The sequence below is a fragment of the Salmo salar genome, chromosome ssa01, assembly GCF_905237065.1.
Source record: "Salmo salar chromosome ssa01, Ssal_v3.1, whole genome shotgun sequence".
In the NCBI taxonomy this organism is placed as follows: Eukaryota; Metazoa; Chordata; class Actinopteri; order Salmoniformes; family Salmonidae; genus Salmo; species Salmo salar.
This window is the reverse complement of record NC_059442.1, coordinates 141412366-141432365: the sequence shown is the minus strand read 5'-3', so window position 1 is coordinate 141432365 and position 20000 is coordinate 141412366. Positions and strand designations below refer to the sequence as shown.

At 43.7% G+C, this 20000-nt stretch overlaps 1 protein-coding gene and 1 long non-coding RNA gene across 19 annotated transcripts in view; one reads left to right on the top strand and one right to left on the bottom strand.

The window, feature by feature from the left end:
* Positions 1-20000, top strand: part of LOC106567059 (dynamin-1) — an 83571-nt gene that overhangs the window by 49667 nt on the left and 13904 nt on the right. The gene's annotated exons all lie outside the window — the stretch shown is intronic.
* LOC106567136 (uncharacterized) lies at positions 736-2811 on the bottom strand. The gene is made up of 2 exons (XR_001320000.2): positions 2302-2811; positions 736-1465 (listed from the first exon to the last, which is right to left on the bottom strand). It is a non-coding gene; the product is annotated as an uncharacterized lncRNA (long non-coding RNA).

Sequence of the window (20000 nt, the reverse complement as noted above, 5' to 3'; positions counted from 1 at the left end):
TTCCTCTGGTTGAATCTGAGAGTCGGGATACCGCGTGAATGAGTCAACTCTCTCTGTGCGTATGTGTGTGTGTGTGTGAGAGAGAGTGAAAGACAGAAGTAATCCCCCTTCTCTTTTAGGTCAGTCTAGCCAAAAACGAAATGGTCACATGACATCATACAGTATGTAATGTTGCCAGTTACAGTGTATATACTTTTACAGGAGACATAAGCCTATCGTAGGAAAAACAAACAAATGCATAGACATCATTTTGATATTTTCCTTCTTCATGTCAGTGACTTTAGATGTTGTCTTTTTGCCTGTCTTCTGCACATTGGTCGGCTTGAGGTTAGAACCACCACTTCTTTATGTAGCTCAGGCAGTGACTTAATTGTAAGCTTCAGTTTAGTGTAGAGCAACAGGAATGCTTTGGGTTAACACTCTATGGTCATTCCTCTTCCTGTGTGCTGTCTTAGTCATCCTCCTGTGGTTGGAATATTTTGGGTCTTCATACGAATATAACCACTACAGCAGAAGAAGCCATCTTGAATATATATATGTTCATTACCAACACCAGTGATTCCCATTCAACCATAGAAAATAAATCTATAAAATGGACAGTCTTATTCAATGTTCAAATCTGTTGTTTTAATTCTTGCTCATGACAATATTTACAAAACCTGACTTGGTTAGGAGTAGAGGAGTATATCTATGGCAGACGTCTTAACCCAGTAAAGACACCAAGTAAGCCCAGAATGTTCTTCAAAAAACTTTATTTCAACTTCTCAGGACATACAGTTAGTCATCAGCTCAAATGCATCACCAATAGCTAGAACCGTAATGAAACACTATAATGTCCACATGAATCTTTGACTGTTTACGAGTAAAAAGCTACATGATCAGTCTTAACTCTTATATCGGGTGCATTTCTTTCAAATTTTTTTTTTACAAACATTTGCCCTTCAGTGGAGGAACTCAACACAACAGAACACACGGAACAGTATTAAGACAGGCATTTAGTTGGGCATGGCCTGCTTCTGTGGTTGAGCCCGTGGGTCTGATATTTACAACTGTGCCAGGCTTTCCCAGAGTGGTGCCATGGTCTTTCTGGCTGCTGTTGCCCACTGGTTAGCTGTCTCTCAGTGTCCTGATTCTCGCGCTTCCCCACCCAGCCTAACCAATGTGCAGACTACTGTACAACCACTAGTTCCTGAACAGGTAGTCTGAACACTGGGCAGGCGGGGCGGGCTGCCGGTCCACGAGGGAGGGGGGTAAAGGAGCTATATATATATATATAAACACTCACACATACTGCACTGAACACACACACACTGCACAGACATGCACACACACACGTACAGACTGAACGCATGTACATATACTCACATATATCTGCACTGTATCCAAAATAGTTATTTGACCGAATCTGTGGGCTCAGGAGAGAAGAGGGATTTCTGCCCAGTGGAGAAAGGAGGAGGGGTCTTGCCTGGAGGAGAGAGAGAAAGAAATACAGTAAAAGGCTGAGGTTATGGAGTGATGGGTTGTGATTGGCAGCCTGAGCATTCATGCCTGTGTTCTGCAGAGAGAGAGAGAGAGAATGAGGTAGGGAGAGAGAGAGAAGTAGGGATAAAGATACAGAGAGCGAGAGAGAGGCAGAGAAACAAAGACAGAGGGAGCGAGCGATGGAGAGGGAGAGAGGCAGAGAGAAAGAGGCAGAGAGAAAGGGGCAGAGAGAGAGGGGCAGAGAGAGAGGGGCAGCGAGAGAGAGAGGCAGAGAGAGAGATGCAGAGAGAGAGAGGCAGAGAGAGCGAGAGAGAGAGAGATTCCAAGCCATGAGTCACAGAGGAGAGGATTTTTAATTGTGCGGTGTATCGATAGTCTCTAAAATTAGTTGTTTTTTTTACTTACACACACACACACAGTGTCTTAGCTGACCAGATTGGAGGTTGTATGCCCTCATTAATCTAAAGCGTTGAGGTAAAATTGACATTTACAATCCGTCTTTTCCACTACACATAAGAAATGAATCAGTCAGAAATGAACCGAACTAAGAACTCTGGTCTTAGATTAAAGTTGGTTTGGTGATGACGCTGCTCCTTTACCGTAGTACTACCATCTGTAGTACTACCATCTGTAGTACTACGGTCAGGAAACAGTCACCAAGCGGTCAAAACCACTAACAGACTTACCGGTAGAAACACACAGTCAGCATAGATACCCAACTTTTCATAACCATGTCCTCCCACAAACACATCAGTCTAGAGCACATCATTCGTTCACAATCACAAATCACAGAGAAGACACAGAGGATAGAAGAGATACCTAGTCCGTTTTGAGGGTTCTGGATGGGTTGGTCTATAGACTCTCGCTCTCCAGCTCCTCTTCTCCTCCTTCCTCTGTCTTTCACCTCGTGGCATCTCTTGGGAGAGAAGTCTCCTTTGCCAGTTGATGATCTTTGTTATCACAACCAAGTTGAATCCTACCACTTTTTCACCCTCCGACTCTCTGTCTCCCTCTCCCCTCTCCCTCTCTCCTCTGACAGGAGAGAACATTTTGCATTCAGGTAGCCTCCTGTTGTTTGGCCATGGCAGTCCATTGGAGCAGAGAGACGCTGGAGGTTGTAACAGGATTGTAACAGCGTTGTCACAGCGCTGTCCAGAGGCTCTTTCCTCAGTGCGAGAGGATTCCCGCTGAGGGGTAGAGCGAGGACTAGCAGCAGGCTTGACGTGGCAGACGAATGGTCACCAAAGTATCCCTGGCTAGAGGGAAGGAGAGAGAGAGGGAGATGGAGGCAAAAGAGAGAGAGAGAGAGAGAGAGAGAGAGAAAAGAGAGGAAAGAGGAGGAGCTCTTATTTTCCATTTTTCTGTTCTCTCTCCTCTGTCTGGGTCTGTGTTTTTTTCAGCTTGGGCATTTGGGGAGGTAGCAGGAAGTGGAAGGTCAGGGGTCAACAGGAAGTGAGGCGCATTCATTTGCTGCTTGTGTTGTGTAATTGTAGCGGGGAACGGGCTGGAGGGAAGGGGAGGGGGATAGGGATTGGTTGTCTAGCTGGTGAGCTTTTTGGGGAAGCATATATGTGGGAGTACCTCGGTGTCTGTGTGCATGTGTGTGCGTGCGTGCGTGTGTGTGTGTGTATGTGTAAGTGTTGGGGTGGGTATATTGGTTGTGTGTTAGCAAGTTTGTATGTTTGTTTGCAATGTTTCAGTAAATGTACTGTATGTATCAGTTGGTGTGTTTGCAGGTGTGTGTTTGTGGTCAGTGAGACTGTGTGTGTGTGTGTGTGTGTGTGTGTGTGTGTGTGTGTGTGTGTGTGTGTGTGTGTGTGTGTGTGTGTGTGTGTGTGTGTGTGTGTGTGTGTGTGTGTGTGTGTGTGTGTGTGTGTGTGTGTGTGTGTGTGTGTGTGTGTGTGTGTGTGTGTGTGTGTGTGTGTGTGTGTGTGTGTATTTTTTGGTGTGTGTGTGTGTGTATGTGTGCCTGCGTGTATTTTTTGGTGTGTGTGTGTGTGTGTGTGTGTGTGTGTGTGTGTGTGTGTGTGTGTGTGTGTGTGTGTGTGTGTGTGTGTGTGTGTGTGTGCCTGCGTGTATTTTTGGTGTGTGTGTGTGTGTGTGTGTGTGTGTGTGTGTGTGTGTGTGTGTGTGTGTGTGTGTGTGTGTGTTGTGTGCTGGGGTGTGTGTGTGTGTGTGTGTGTGTATGTGTGCCTGCGTGTATTTTTTGTGTGTGTGTGTGTGTGTGTGTGTGTGTGTGTGTGTGTGTGTGTGTGTGTGTGTGTGTGTGTGTGTGTGTGTCTGTGTGTGTGTATGTGTGCCTGCGTGTATTTTTTGGCGTGTGTATGTGTGTGTGGGGGGGTGAGGTTGGATGACTGCAGAGGCTCTGTGGCTTTGTAGCCAGGGCAGGAATGTCGGCGTTTCTTGGCGAGAAGGAAGGCTTGTAATAACTCCAGATGTGGTCTCTCTCTCTCTCTCTCTCTCTCTCTCTGTCTCTCTCTCTCTCTCTCTCTCTCTGCTCTGTTTTTGCTTCTAAAGCTGATTACCTCTCCCTGTCCAGCTTGAATAAAAGGTTCTTTATACTGGTCTACACCCCCACCCGTCCCTCACCCCCCCCCACCCCCAACACCCCATCAGAGAGAGGTGGACTGGTGAATTGGAAAGTGCGGGGGTGCTAGGGGTTCAGTGATGGTAAATCAGAACCATAGTGTGTGTGTGTGCAGAGGGAATAGGGTCTACTGGTTAGAGACATGGCAGTAGTGGAATAGTCCAGTGTACATTGTACATGAGAAAACAGAGGAATATACTCCAAGAAAAGTATTTGTCACCTCTATCATTCCTTCTCAAACTCTCCCTCTTTCATTATCTCTCTCCCTTTCTGTCTGGTGGTAGGTCTCACGCATGGTGATGCTGTGTGTGTGTGTGTGTGTGTGTGTGTGTGTGTGTGTGTGTGTGTGTGTGTGTGTGTGTGTGTGTGTGTGTGTGTGTGTGTGTGTGTGTGTGTGTGTGTGTGTGCGCTGGAAACGGGGGTTGGTGTGTGTATATATATGAGGGTTTCTTGGCTCAGCACTGGGTGGTGGCTGTGCTTGTGTGTTTGCTTTAGCTATGGTTTCTGAGCTCCAACCTGAGGGAGAAATCAAAGACAGCCCCCTCTGGGAGCCAGGTCAGCACTACTGAGAGAGGGGAGAAGGTACGGATGGAGGGAAAAAGAGAAGGAGAAAGAGGAAACAGGGGTAAAGAATGAGCAAGTTAGAGAGATGGAGAGTGGGAAAGAAAGGGATTTTCAAGTTAGGTTTGGGATTGTAAGAAATGAATAGCAGAGGGTGGGAGGGATGGAGGTGACTTTGGCTGCACCAACATTGTTTCCACAGTTTGGACATCCAAGATGCCTCAACTTCAACTCACATCCCTTGTCTATGACGCCAGGCCAGACACACTGAGAACCAATACTGAGTCCAACTCATCCAGCCTTGTCATAAAATATCTCTGACTTTTTATGTTTATCTTGGTCTGGATCTGGATGGACATTGTTTGTGTGTGTGTGTGTGTGTGTCTATGTTAGTGTGTGTGAGTTTGTATGAGTGCGTCCCTTTGTGCATATACAGTATGTGTGCCTGCATATGTGTAAGCCTGTGAGCACTATGGAGAAGCTTTATCTGAACTGCTGTGTCACATCGTTGCCAATACGACCAGACTGGAATCATATTCTATGCTTTCACTCCAGATGGATAAGGAAGAAATGCTCAAAATAAACCTCAAGATTGTAAACTTCTAGAAGAGATGAGATAATATGTCAAATAACAATTAGTCGTTTTTTGCTGTCATATGTCAAACTATTTTGGCTCCTTTCCCCTCTCCGTTTCTTTTGCCATGGGGAGGTACAGTGGCAAGAAAAAGTATGTGAACCCTTTGGAAATACCTGGATTTCTGCATAAATTGGTCATCAAATTTGATCTGATCTTCATCTAAGTCACAACAATAGACAAACATAGTGTGCTTAAACTAATAACGTACAAATGATTGAATTGAGTGCACCTGAATGTTCCACAGTGCTACTGGCAAAATATTCTGTGGACAGATGAAACTACAGTTGAGTTGTTTGGAAGGAACACACAACACTATGTGTAGAGAAAAAAATGCACAAATCCCAACTGTAAAGTATGGTGGAGGGAGCATCATGGTTTGGGGCTGCTTTGCTGCCTCAGGGCCTGGACAGCTTGCTATCATCGCTGGAAAAATGAATTCCCAAGTTTATCAAAACATTTTGCAGGAGAATGTTATGCTATCAGTCCGCCAATTGAAGCTCGACCGAAGTTGGGTGATGAAACAGGACAACAACCCAAAACACAGAAGTAAATCAACAACAGAATGGCTTCAACAGAAGAAAATACACCTTCTGGAGTGGCCCAGTCAGAGTCCTGACCTCAACCCGATTGAGATGCTGTGGCTTGACCTCAAGAGAGCAGTTCACACCAGACATCCCAAGAATATTGCTGTAAAGAGGAATGGTCCAAAATTCCTCCTGACCGTTGTGCAGGTCTGATCCGCAACTACAGAAAATGTTTGGTTGAGGTTATTGCTGCCAAAGGAGGGTCAACCAGTTATTAAATCCAAGGGTTCACATACTTTTTCCACGTTGAATGTGAATGTTTACATGGTGTGTTCAGTAAAGACATGAAAACGTATAATTGTTTGTGTGATATTAGTTTAAGCAGACTGTGTTTGTCTATTGTTGTGACCTAGATGAAGATCAGATCACATTTTATGACCAATTTATGCAGAAATCCAGGTATTGCCATACTTTTTCTTGCCACTGTATATAGTGATCTACACATTTTCTCACTCCCATTCCCTATTCCCACCAGAACTGACCACCTTGTTATCCCTCCACACATGCATTGCATCATCCTTGGAGGGAGTGTGTGTGTGAGCCCCAGTTAAACAAATTGTTGTTGTCAGACATACTCCAGTTTGTCCTGATATACACTTTGCTTACAGTTCAGGTTTATAGTGGAGCTTTTAGAGAGTAATATAACAGCTATGTAAATAAACCACAATATCTGATAAGGAGAATGACAATGCACTGAGTAAGCAACCAGCTCTCACAGTCTCACTTCAGAATTAGACGTTCATCCATGTTTCTCAAACGTCAAATTTCGAAGTTGTTCCAAACGTCACGTGTTTTAAACATCACGTGTTTAAGGTTAAGAACAGGCATTAACTCCAAATAGTTAAGGTAAGGGTTAAGGTTTGGTATAGGCTTAAAACAAAAATATCAGAAACAACTTTCTATCGCTTTACGCCCATCCGCCATCCCCGTCCACAGCGCCCTAGCAAAACAGAAACTTACTTGAAGGTAACAGCTCTCACTGTTGCCCCTAGTGGCCGGTTTCCACGTCATCTCCCGACATCCTCAGACATGGATGGAGTCGAATACTGACTTGTATCATGGGTGACCTGGCTGTGGGTAAGAGAGGTTTACTTAGAGCAGATGGGAGGCAAGAGAGAGGGAGCAGTAAAGAGAGTGGTGTGAATGCTAGAAAAATGTAATTGTATTTGTCACATGCGGTACATACAACAGGTGTAGACTTTACTGTGAAATATTTGCTTACACAATAAACATAATAAAAATAGTAATATAAAAGGAATTAAAATACAAAAGAATAGAGCTATGTACAGGGAGTACCAGTACCAGATCAATTAGGTATTTGATGTAGATATGTACATGAAGGCAGGGTAAAGTGACTAGGCATCAGGATAGATAATAATAAGGTATTTGAGGTAGATATGCACATGAAGGCAGGGTTAAGTGGCTAGACATCAGGATAGATAATAATAAGGTATTTGAGGTAGATATGTACATGAAGGCAGGGTAAAGTGACTAGACCTCAGGATAGATAATAATAAGGTATTTGAGGTAGATATGTACATGAAGGCAGGGTAAAGTGACTAGGCATCAGGATAGATAATAATAAGGTATTTGAGGTAGATATGTACATGAAGGCAGGGTAAAGTGACTAGACATCAGGATAGATAATAATAAGGTATTTGAGGTAGATATGTACATGAAGGCAGGGTAAAGTGACTAGGCATCAGGATAGATAATAATAAGGTATTTGAGGTAGATATGTACATGAAGGCAGGGTAAAGTGACTAGGCATCAGGATAGATAATAATAAGGTATTTGAGGTAGATATGTACATGAAGGCAGGGTAAAGTGACTAGGCATCAGGATAGATAATAATAAGGTATTTGAGGTAGATATGTACATGAAGGCAGGGTAAAGTGACTAGGCATCAGGATAGATAATAATAAGGTATTTGAGGTAGATATGTACATGAAGGCAGGGTAAAGTGACTAGGCATCAGGATAGATAATAATAAGGTATTTGAGGTAGATATGTACATGAAGGCAGGGTAAAGTGACTAGACATCAGGATAGATAATAATAAGGTATTTGAGGTAGATATGTACATGAAGGCAGGGTAAAGTGACTAGTCATCAGGATAGATAATAATAAGGTATTTGAGGTAGATATGTACATGAAGGCAGGGTAAAGTGACTAGTCATCAGGATAGATAATAATAAGGTATTTGAGGTAGATATGTACATGAAGGCAGGGTAAAGTGACTAGGCATCAGGATAGATAATAATAAGGTATTTGAGGTAGATATGTACATGAAGGCAGGGTAAAGTGGCTAGGCATCAGGATAGATAATAATAAGAGTAAAATAAAGAACAGCGTAGCAGCAGCATATGATGAGTAAAAGTGTGTGTGTGTTTGTGTTGTGTCAGTATGCGTGTGTGTGTGTGTGTGTGTGTGTGTGTGTGTGTGTGTGTGTGTGTGTGTGTGTGTGTGTGTGTGTGTGTGTGTGTGTGTGTGTGTGTGTGTGTGTGTGTGTGTGTGTGTGTGTGAGTATATATGTGTATATACTGAATATAGTCTTCTGAGTGTGCATGGAGTCAGTGCAAGATTGGGTCAGTGCAGATAGTCCGTGTAACCATTTGATTAACTATTTAGCAGTCTTATGCTATTTAGCAGTCTGATGGCTTGGGGGTAGAAGCTGTCTTAAAGCCTGTTGGTCCGATAGCTGAAGCTCCGGTACTGTTTCCCGGACGGTAACAGAGTGAACAGTCTATAGCTTGGTTGGCTGGAGAGAGAGAAACCGCTGGTGCAAAGAGGGAATGAGAGAGGACCCCTGCCTGGTAGAGGAGACAGAGAGAGGGAGGAGAGAGGGAACGATGGAGTCAGGCATGTGGATAATTCTCTCTCCAGCCTCGTGCTGATGAGATTAACAAGTGGTGTCTGTTTTTCTTTCAATAAATTGTCTTATTTTGTTATCCCTCCATACTCCCCCACTCACCCCTACAGAGTTGCATATCTCTCAAAACCATACGTTCATAGAAGCATATACTGTATATGCCTTCCTCCTCTCATTCCCACTGTACTTCACAAGAGCTACAATAAGGGAAACACTTCGGGGCTAGCCTGGCACAATAGGCAACATTGTTATACAAAACAGCTACATTGGTTTTGTGTGTATGTTTGTGTGTGACTGCAGACTGGCCTCTTTGAACTTGCTGAAGTGTTAGAGATTTATGGATGGCACATACAGTACCGGTCAAAAGTTTGGACACACCTGACTTCATTGCAGGGTTTTCTTTATTTTTACTATTTTCTACATTGTAGAATAATAGTGAAGACATCAAAACTATGAAATAACATGTGGAATCATGTAGCAAGCAAAAAAGTGTTAATCAAATCAAATTATATTTTAAATTTGAGATTCTTCAAAATAGCCAACCTTTTCCTTGATGACAGCTTTGCACACTCTTGGCATTATCTCAACCAGCTTCATGAGGTAGTCACCTGGAATGCATTTCAATTAACAGGTGTGCCTTGTTAATTTGTGGAATTTCTTTCCTTCTTAATGTGTTTGAGCCAATCAGTTGTGTTGTGACAAGTAGGGTTGGTATACAGAAGATAGCCCTATTTGGTAAAAGACCAAGTCCATATTATGGCATGAACAGCTCAAATAAGCAAAGAGAAATCACAGTCCATCATTATTTTAAGACATGAAGGTCAGTCAATTTGAAAAATTTCAAGAACTTTGAAAGTTTCTTCAAGTACAGTCGCAAAAACCATCAAGCGCTCTGATGAAACTGGCTCTCATGAGGACCGCCACAGGAAAGGGGAAAGGAAGACCCAGAGTTACCTCTGCTGCAGAGGATAAGAACATTAGAGTTACCAGCCTCAGAAATTGCAGCCCAAATAAATAAATGCTTCACAGAGTTCAAGTAACAGAAACATCTCAACATCAACTGTTCAGAGGAGACTGCGTGAATCAGGCCTTCATGGTCAAATTGCTGCAAAGAAACCACTACTAAAGGACACCAATAAGAAGAAGAGAGTTGTTAGGGCCAAGAAACATGAGGAATGGACATTAGACCATTTAATCTGTCCTTTGGTCTGATGAGTCCAAATTTGAGATTTTTGGTTCCAACAGAGTGTGTCTTTGTGAGACGCAGAGTAGGAGAACGGATGATCTCTGCATGTGTGGTTCCCACGGTGAAGCATGGAGGAGGAGGTGTGATGGTGTGGGGGTGCTTTGCTGGTGACACTGTCTGTGATTTATTTAGAATTCAAGGCATACTTAACCAGCATGGCTACCACAGCATTCTGTAGCGATACGCCATCCCATCTGGGTTGTGCTTAGTGGAACTATCATTTGTTTTTCAACAGGACAATGACCCAACACACCTCCAGGCTGTGTAAGGGCTATTTGACCAAGAAGGAGAGTGCTGATGGAGTGCTGCATCAGATGACCTGGCCTCCACAATCACTCAACTTCTACCCAATTAAGATGGTTTTGGATAAGTTGGACAGCAGAGTGAAGGAAAAGCAGCCAACAAGTGCTCAGCATATGTGGAAACTCCTTTAAGACTGTTGGAAAAGCATTCCAGGTGAAGCAGGTTGAGAAAATACGAAGAGTTTACAAAGCTGTCATCAAGGCAATGCGTGGCTTCTTTGAAGAATCTCACATTTAAAATATATTTTCATTTGTTTAACACTTTTTTGGTTACTTCATGATTCCATATGTGTTATTTCATAGTTTTGATGTCTTCACTATTATTCTACAATGTAGAAAATAGTAAAAATAAAGAAAAACCCTTGAATGAGTAGGTGTGTCCAAACTGTTGACTGGTACTGTACATGCACACACACTCATTAACTTAACATTGCCCTCTCATTGATGACCCTACTCAGCGGTGTGGGAATGTTCCCATGTGTTTATGTGGTCAGAAGGGGTTTGTGTGTGTGTGGGTGTGAGAGAGAGCCTCCCACCCTCCTTTGACTGCTGGTGGTCAATGTTGATTGTAGAAGGTCACTGTTTGCCCCAGGGATGTTAGAATGACCTTTGACTGAGTTAAATATAACACAAATAATTAGACATTTAGCATTACCCTCTATAGCGGGAAATATAATTTACTTGTAGACCTGCATTTAAATGCTGCTGTGCTGGATGAACCTGTAGTAGTGAGCCTTGCTTCCTTCTCTTGAAGATTTGTTTTTATTTCACACAGGAAACACTATGCAGAGCACAAAAGAGCCCTAGGTTTGCCAATGATTTGGCAAATGTTTTTCGAAGACGTTTGAGTAAAGTGCAGAATGAAGTCAGGCACCACACATTTTTACATGTTGTCTCGATAGAGCCAAATGTTACCGTTGTAAATTGTTTTCTGTGTGTGTTTTAACAGTTTGGAAGCATTGTGCGTCACTATAAATGTCATAAAGTTGTATTAAGGTTTCAAAGAGATTTAGTCATTGACTATTCTCCCTCTGGCTACTTGCCCATAATATTAAGGGAAAATATAACTAACTGAAACACTCTAGAAGGTTGTCTTGATGTTTGGAACGGGTTCTTCTTGGCGAGAGTCATGGTAAGAGGAGGAACTATATTTATCCAGTTTTTTCAGGGGTCAAATTATGAATTTAGAGGACAGGGAGCCCTATTTGTAGGGGTAAGGGTTTAGTCAGGGTTGAACATAAGGCTAGGGTTATGTCAAGATAAGGGTTATGGTTAGGGTTACAGCTGTAAGAACAATATAGTATCAGTCTAGGGTTAGGGTTATAGCTGTAAGTACAATACAGTATCAGTCTAGGGTTAGGGTTACAGCTGTAAGTACAATACAGTATCAGTCTAGGGTTAGGGTTACAGCTGTAAGTACAATATAGTATCAGTCTAGGGTTAGGGTTATAGCTGTAAGTACAATACAGTATCAGTCTAGGGTTAGGGTTACAGCTGTAAGTACAATACAGTATCAGTCTAGGGTTAGGGTTATAGCTGTAAGTACAATACAGTATCAGTCTAGGGTTAGGGTTATAGCTGTAAGTACAATACAGTATCAGTCTAGGGTTAGGGTTACAGCTGTAAGTACAATACAGTATCAGTCTAGGGTTAGGGTTATAGCTGTAAGTACAATACAGTATCAGTCTAGGGTTAGGGTTATATCTGTAAGTACAATACAGTATCAGTCTAGGGTAGGGATAGCTGTAATACAATACAGTATCAGTCTAGGGTTAGGGTTAGGGTTATAGCTGTAAGTACAATACAGTATCAGTCTAGGGTTAGGGTTATAGCTGTAAGTACAATACAGTATCAGTCTAGGGTTAGGGTTATAGCTGTAAGTACAATACAGTATCAGTCTAGGGTTAGAGTTATAGCTGTAAGTACAATAGAGTTTCAGTCTAGGGTTAGGGTTAAAGCTGTAAATACAATACAGTATCAGTCTAGGGTTAGGGTTACAGCTGTAAGTACAATACAGTATCAGTCTAGGGTTAGGTTTAGGGTTATATCTGTAAGTACAATACAGTATCAGTCTAGGGTTAGGGTTGGGGTTACAGCTGTAAGTACAATACAGTATCAGTCTAGGGTTAGGGTTACAGCTGTAAATACAATACATTATCAGCCTAGGGTTAGGGTTATAGCTGTAAGTACAATACAGTATCAGTCTAGGGTTAGGGTTACCACTGTAAGTACAATACAGTATTAGTCTAGGGTTAGGGTTATAGCTGTAAGTACAATACAGTATCAGTCTAGGGTTAGGGTTACAGCTGTAAGTACAATACAGTATCAGTCTAGGGTTAGGGTTATAGCTGTAAGTACAATACAGTATCAGTCTAGGGTTAGGGTTAGGGTTATAGCTGTAAGTACAATACAGTATCAGTCTAGGGTTAGGGTTACAGCTGTAAGTACAATACAGTATCAGTCTAGGGTTAGGGTTATAGCTGTAAGTACAATACAGTATCAGTCTAGGGTTAGAGTTACAGCTGTAAGTACAATACAGTATCAGTCTAGGGTTAGGGTTATAGCTGTAAGTACAATACAGTATCAGTCTAGGGTTAGGGTTATATCTGTAAGTACAATACAGTATCAGTCTAGGGTTAGGGTAGGTTACAGCTGTAAGTACAATACAGTATCAGTCTAGGGTTAGGGTTATAGCTGTAAGTCCAATACAGTATCAGTCTGGGGTTAGGGTTATAGCTGTAAGTACAATACAGTATCAGTCTAGGGTTAGGGTTATATCTGTAAGTACAATACAGTATCAGTCTAGGGTTAGGGTTAGGGTTACAGCTGTAAGTACAATACAGTATCAGTCTAGGGTTAGGGTTAGGGTTATAGCTGTAAGTCCAATACAGTATCAGTCTAGGGTTAGGGTTATAGCTGTAAGTACAATACAGTATCAGTCTAGGGTTAGGGTTATAGCTGTAAGTACAATACAGTATCAGTCTAGGGTTAGGGTTACAGCTGTAAGTACAATACAGTATCAGTCTACGGTTAGGGTTATAGCTGTAAGTACAATACAGTATCAGTCTAGGGTTAGGGTTAAAGCTGTAAATACAATACAGTATCAGTCTAGGGTTAGGGTTATAGCTGTAAGTACAATACAGTATCAGTCTAGGGTTAGGGTTATAGCTGTAAGTACAATACAGTATCAGTCTAGGGTTAGGGTTACAGCTGTAAGTACAATACAGTATGAGTCTACGGTTAGGGTTATAGCTGTAAGGACAATACAGTATCAGTCTAGGGTTAGGGTTAGGGTTATAGCTGTAAGTACAATACAGTATCAGTCTAGGGTTAGGGTTATAGCTGTAAGTACAATGCAGAATCAGTCTAGGGTTAGGGTTACAGCTGTAAGTACAATACAGTATCAGTCTAGGGTTAGGGTTACAGCTGTAAGTACAATACAGTATCAGTCTAGGGTTAGGGTTACAGCTGTAAGTACAATACAGTATCAGTCTAGGGTTAGGGTTATAGCTGTAAGTACAATACAGTATCAGTCTAGGGTTAGGGTTATAGCTGTAAGTACAATACAGTATCAGTCTAGGGTTAGGGTTATAGCTGTAAGTACAATGCAGTATCAGTCTAGGGTTAGGGTTACAGCTGTAAGTACAATACAGTATCAGTCTACGGTTAGGGTTATAGCTGTAAGGACAATACAGTATCAGTCTAGGGTTAGGGTTAGGGTTATAGCTGTAAGTACAATAGAGTATCAGTCTAGGGTTAGGGTTATAGCTGTAAGTACAATACAGTATCAGTCTAGGGTTAGGGTTACAGCTGTAAGTACAATACAGTATCAGTCTAGGGTTAGGGTTACAGCTGTAAGTACAATACAGTATCAGTCTAGGGTTAGGGTTACAGCTGTAAGTACAATACAGTATCAGTCTAGGGTTAGGGTTATAGCTGTAAGTACAATACAGTATCAGTCTAGGGTTAGGGTTATAGCTGTAAGTACAATACAGTATCAGTCTAGGGTTAGGGTTATAGCTGTACGTACAATACAGGATCAGTCTAGGGTTAGGGTTATAGCTGTAAGTACAATACAGTATCAGTCTAGGGTTAGGGTTACAGCTGTAAGTACAATACAGTATCAGTCTACGGTTAGGGTTATAGCTGTAAGTACAATACAGTATCAGTCTAGGGTTAGGGTTAGGGTTATAGCTGTAAGTACAATACAGTATCAGTCTAGGGTTAGGGTTATAGCTGTACGTCCAATACAGGATCAGTCTAGGGTTAGGGTTATAGCTGTAAGTACAATACAGTATCAGTCTAGGGTTAGGGTTACAGCTGTAAGTACAATACAGTATCAGTCTACGTTAGGGTTACAGCTGTAAGTACAATACAGTATCAGTCTAGGGTTAGAGTTTCAGCTGTAAGTACAATACAGTATCCGTCTAGGGTTAGGGTTATATCTGTAAGTACAATACAGTGTCAGTCTAGGGTTAGAGTTTCAGCTGTAAGTACAATACAGTATCCGTCTAGGGTTAGGGTTATATCTGTAAGTACAATACAGTATCAGTCTAGGGTTAGAGTTACAGCTGTAAGTACAATACAGTATCCGTCTAGGGTTAGGGTTATAGCTGTAAGTACAATACAGTATCAGTCTAGGGTTAGGGTTAGGGTTAGGGTTAGGGTTTGGACTAGTCTTATTGCTCTTATCCCACTTTCTGTCCTACTCCTCTTTGGACACGTAAGGTGTAGAAGCCCGGCTCAGAGTAGCGAAGGCTCAATTGAACCACTGTCCTTTTCTCTCACCTTGTCCATCCCTCCCTTTTTCTCTTTCTCATCTATCTCTTCTATCTTCCTCCTCTCTGAATCCAGAATATTGGATGCAAGCCATTCTTTCCCCCTTTTTCTCGCTTTTTTCTTCCTCTCAATTCATTTTAAATTTAAGGGCTTTCTTGGCATGGGAAACATAAGTTTACATTGCCAAAGCAAGTGAAATAGATAATAAACAATTTACTGTAAACATTACCCTTACAAAAGTTCCAAAATAATTAAGACAATAATAAAGACATGTTATAATGATGTGTAAATAGTTAAAGTACAAAAGGGAAAATAAATAAACAGAAATATAGGTTGTATTTACAATGGTGTTTGTTCTTCACTGGTTGCACTTGTGGCAACAGGTCATACATCTTGCTGCTGTGATTGCACACTGTAGTATTTCACCCAATAGATGTGGGAGTTTATCAAAATTCCTTGCTACATCTTTAAGACTGTCACACTCTCTCCCTTCCTCTCTCTTCATATATATTGTGCTGTGTGAAGGACAGGGAGTCAGACAGGTCCCAAACCAAGTCATCTCCATGGTGACAACTCTCATCACATGTTCACTCATCACACTACAGGAAAGAGGATCATTCTTGGTTCAGAGCAAGCAGCCTCCTAGATCATAGCAACTAGGCTGTTTAAGACCAAGCATTGTAGACTTTCTTTTATTGAGAATTAAAGAAAGACATAATGGGGGGAGGGAGGGAGGGAGGGAGGGAGGGAGGGAGGGAGGGAGGGAGGGAGGGAGGGAGGGAGGGAGGGAAAAGAACGAGCGTTTTGAAAATTGTGGTTGGCCCCCGCCCAAGGCCCAGTCGTTGTGGTAATGAGGGGTTAGGAGCAACGTTATTGCTCCCAGATGCTGTGCTGGTTTTCTCCAGCCTTTGATGCAAGCCCAAGTCACCAGCACTTTTCAATCTTCCTTCACACACACACACACACACACACACACACACACACACACACACACACACACACACACACACACACACACACACACACACACACACACACACACACCCTGTTCCAACACACACACACACACACACACACACTGGTCCAACACACATACACACACTGGTCCAACACACATACAACCACTGGTCCAACACACATACAGCTGATCCAACACACACTGGTCCAACACACACTGGTCCAACACACATACACACACTGGTCCAACACACATACAGCTGATCCAACACACACTGGTCCAACACACACTGGTCCAACACACACTGGTCCAACACACGTACACACACTGGTCCAACACACATACACACACTGGTCCAACACACATACACACACTGGTCCAACACACGACACACACTGGTCCAACACACATACACACACTGGTCCAAACACACACTGGTCCAACACACACTGGTCCAACACACATACACACACTGGTCCAACACACATACACACACTGGTCCAACACACACTGGTCCAACACACTGTTCCAACACACATACACACACTGGTCCAACACACATACACACACTGGTCCAACACACACTGGTCCAACACATACTGGTCCAACACACTGGTCCAACACACACTGGTCCAACACACTGTTCCAACACACATACACACACTGGTCCAACACACATACACACACTGGTCCAACACACACTGGTCCAACACACACTGGTCCAACACACATACACACACTGGTCCAACACACATACAGCTGGTCCAACACACACTGGTCCAACACACACTGGTCCAACACACATACACACACTGGTCCAACACACACTGGTCCAACACACATACACACACTGGTCCAACACACATACACACACTGGTCCAACACACACTGGTCCAACACACATACACACACTGGTCCAACACACATACAGCTGGTCCAACACACACTGGTCCAACACACACTGGTCCAACACACATACACACACTGGTCCAACACACATACACACACTGGTCCAACACACACTGGTCCAACACACATACACACACTGGTCCAACACACATACACACACTGGTCCAACACACACTGGTCCAACACACATACACACACTGGTCCAACACACACTGGTCCAACACACATACAGCTGGTCCAACACACACTGGTCCAACACACATACAGCTGGTCCAACACACATACAGCTGGTCCAACACACACTGGTCCAACACACATACAGCTGGTCCAACACACACTGGTCCAACACACATACAGCTGGTCCAACACACACTGGTCCAACACACATACAGCTGGTCCAACACACACTGGTCCAACACACACTGGTCCAACACACATACAGCTGGTCCAACACACATACAGCTGGTCCAACACACATACAGCTGGTCCAACACACACTGGTCCAACACACATACAGCTGGTCCAACACACATACAGCTGGTCCAACACACATACAGCTGGTCCAACACACATACAGCTGGTCCAACACACACTGATCCAACACACACTGGTCCAACACACATACAGCTGGTCCAACACACACTGGTCCAACACACATACAGCTGGTCCAACACACATACAGCTGGTCCAACACACATACAGCTGGTCCAACACACATACAGCTGGTCTTTGGGAGTCGTTCTGGGTGTAAGGATGTTGGATCTGGTTCAGGAGTGTGGCTTTTCAGACATAAGGTCAGCAGGGTTGTTCCTTTAATAGATGTGTGTGAGCATGTATACAGTACATTTGCATATATGTGTGTATGTGTGCTTGTGTCTGTGCAAGTCTGTATGTGTGCGTCTGTGTGTGTGTGTGTGTGTGTGTGTGTGTGTGTGTGTGTGTGTGTGTGTGTGTGTGTGTGTGTGTGAGTTAAAGGGAGAATTTGTGTGAGGCTCTTGTTTGGATTACCCAAGCGGGGGCTGGAGGGGACGTGAAGTGTGTTTATGAATCCAACGTGAACTTCCTCTGGCTTTATAATTAGGCTGGTATTCCTCACAAGCAAAACAAAACAATGGAACGCATTTCAACTCACTCTGTGGTCTGTAGGATAGGTTTATACATACCAAGCATCAACACGTTCTCTGGCCAGAGTGAGATTTTCTTAAAGGGCTGGTTGTGTTGGTCTCTTAGGTGAGTAAGAAGCTCTCACACACTCGCTGAGCTGAATTAATCTTTTACAAAATAGTGTTTGTCCGTCTCTGCTCACATGTGTAGACTGTTATAGAATAATGTTTGTGTGTGTGTGTGTGTGTGTGTGTGTGTGTGTGTGTGTGTGTGTGTGTGTGTGTGTGTGTGTGTGTGTGTGTGTGTGTGTGTGTGTGTGTGTGTGTGTGTGTGTTTGTCTGACCTAAGAGTCTGTCCTGTGCTGCTGAGCTGACTATGCTGGTTTTATAGGAACATATGGAGAATCACTCAGTCTGTCTGCATTCTCCCTCAGTCTCTACTGGGAGATGGAAGGAGGAGAGGGGGAAAGGGGAGGAGAGGGAGACGGAAGGAGGAGAGGGGGAAAGAGGAGGAGAGGGAGATGGAAGGAGAGGGAGATGGAAGGAGGAGAGGGGGAAAGGGGAGGAGAGGGAGATGGAAGGAGGAGAGGGGGAAAGGGGAGGAGAGGGAGATGGAAGGAGGAGAGGGGGAAAGGGGAGGAGAGGGAGATGGAAGGAGGAGAGGGGGAAAGGGGAGGAGAGGGAGATGGAAGGGGAGAGGGAGAGGGGGAGTCATAGGTCTGTCCCAACACACAGTACTGCAGCCTCCCCTCTCACCCTCTGATGACTTCCTTGTGTGTGTGTGTGTGTGTGTGTGTGTGTGTGTGTGTGTGTGTGTGTGTGTGTGTGTGTGTGTGTGTGTGTGTGTGTGTGTGTGTGTGTGTGTGTGTGTGTGTGTGTGTGTGTGTGTGTGTGTGTGTGTGTGTGTGTGAGAGAGAGAGAGAGAGTTATGGCAGTCTGTCTGAGTGATTAAGTGCAGGGTGAATCCTCAGAATGCAGTGTGTTAGTCTGAGGCTGTGTCTATGGGGCCATACATGGCTCAGTGCCCGCTCTATGTCACTCTGGCTCTTCCTCACACTCCTCACACCCCTCCATCTCCCGCCATCCCATCTCTCTGGCCTATCTCTTGTACTTCTCTTTTACCCCTCCTTTCCAGTTTGTGCTACTCTGTTTTTTTCTCTCTCTCGCTCTCTGTCACTCTGTCTTTCATCACCTGCTCTCTTTCATTCCTGCTCTCTCTGCCTCTCCTTCCTTCCTTCCTTCCCTCCCTCTCCTCACTTTTCCCTCTTTTTTTTCACTGGCCAGGGGAAAGGAAAATGTGTGAGTCAGTGAAAGGCCGCTCCCTCCCTGGGAGAGATGGAGAGAAAGAGAGTACGGGAGAGAACGAGTAGTGGGAAGACTGGGACTCGTTAAGTGTGGTGATGTCACCCTCTGGTGTCCATGGCAACCACTTGTTTAGTCTCAGGTAGTGGACACTTGGACACACTAACTTGGCCTGTTGATCGTCACTCCACAGTGGGGGTATGTGTGTGTGTCCGTCCTAAGGGGAATGTGACCATTTGACTGTGCAGGCCTGAACCTCTTTGACGAGGGCAGGTTGGTTATGGTGTACACTGTATGTACAGGGAAAGGGCTGGGCAGAATGGGAAGGGAAGGGCTGTGGTTGGACACATGTTTTTAAAGTTGAAGAGAAACTGTGCTTGTCCATAGCCATAGGGGAGTCTGTGTATTTTGGAGTAGAGCATGGCCTCTCTCTCTCACACACACACACACACACACACACACACACACACACACACACACACACACACACACACACACACACACACACACACACACACACACACACACACACACACACACACACACACACACACACACTGGGTGGGATGGCTCCCTTTAGTAACAGTGGGTTGTGAAGCTCAGTGGAGTGTGACCACAGGGTGTGTGTTACTCTACCCATATGCCCAGTTCTGGGTCTTAGCTCTGGGCTCACTTCTGT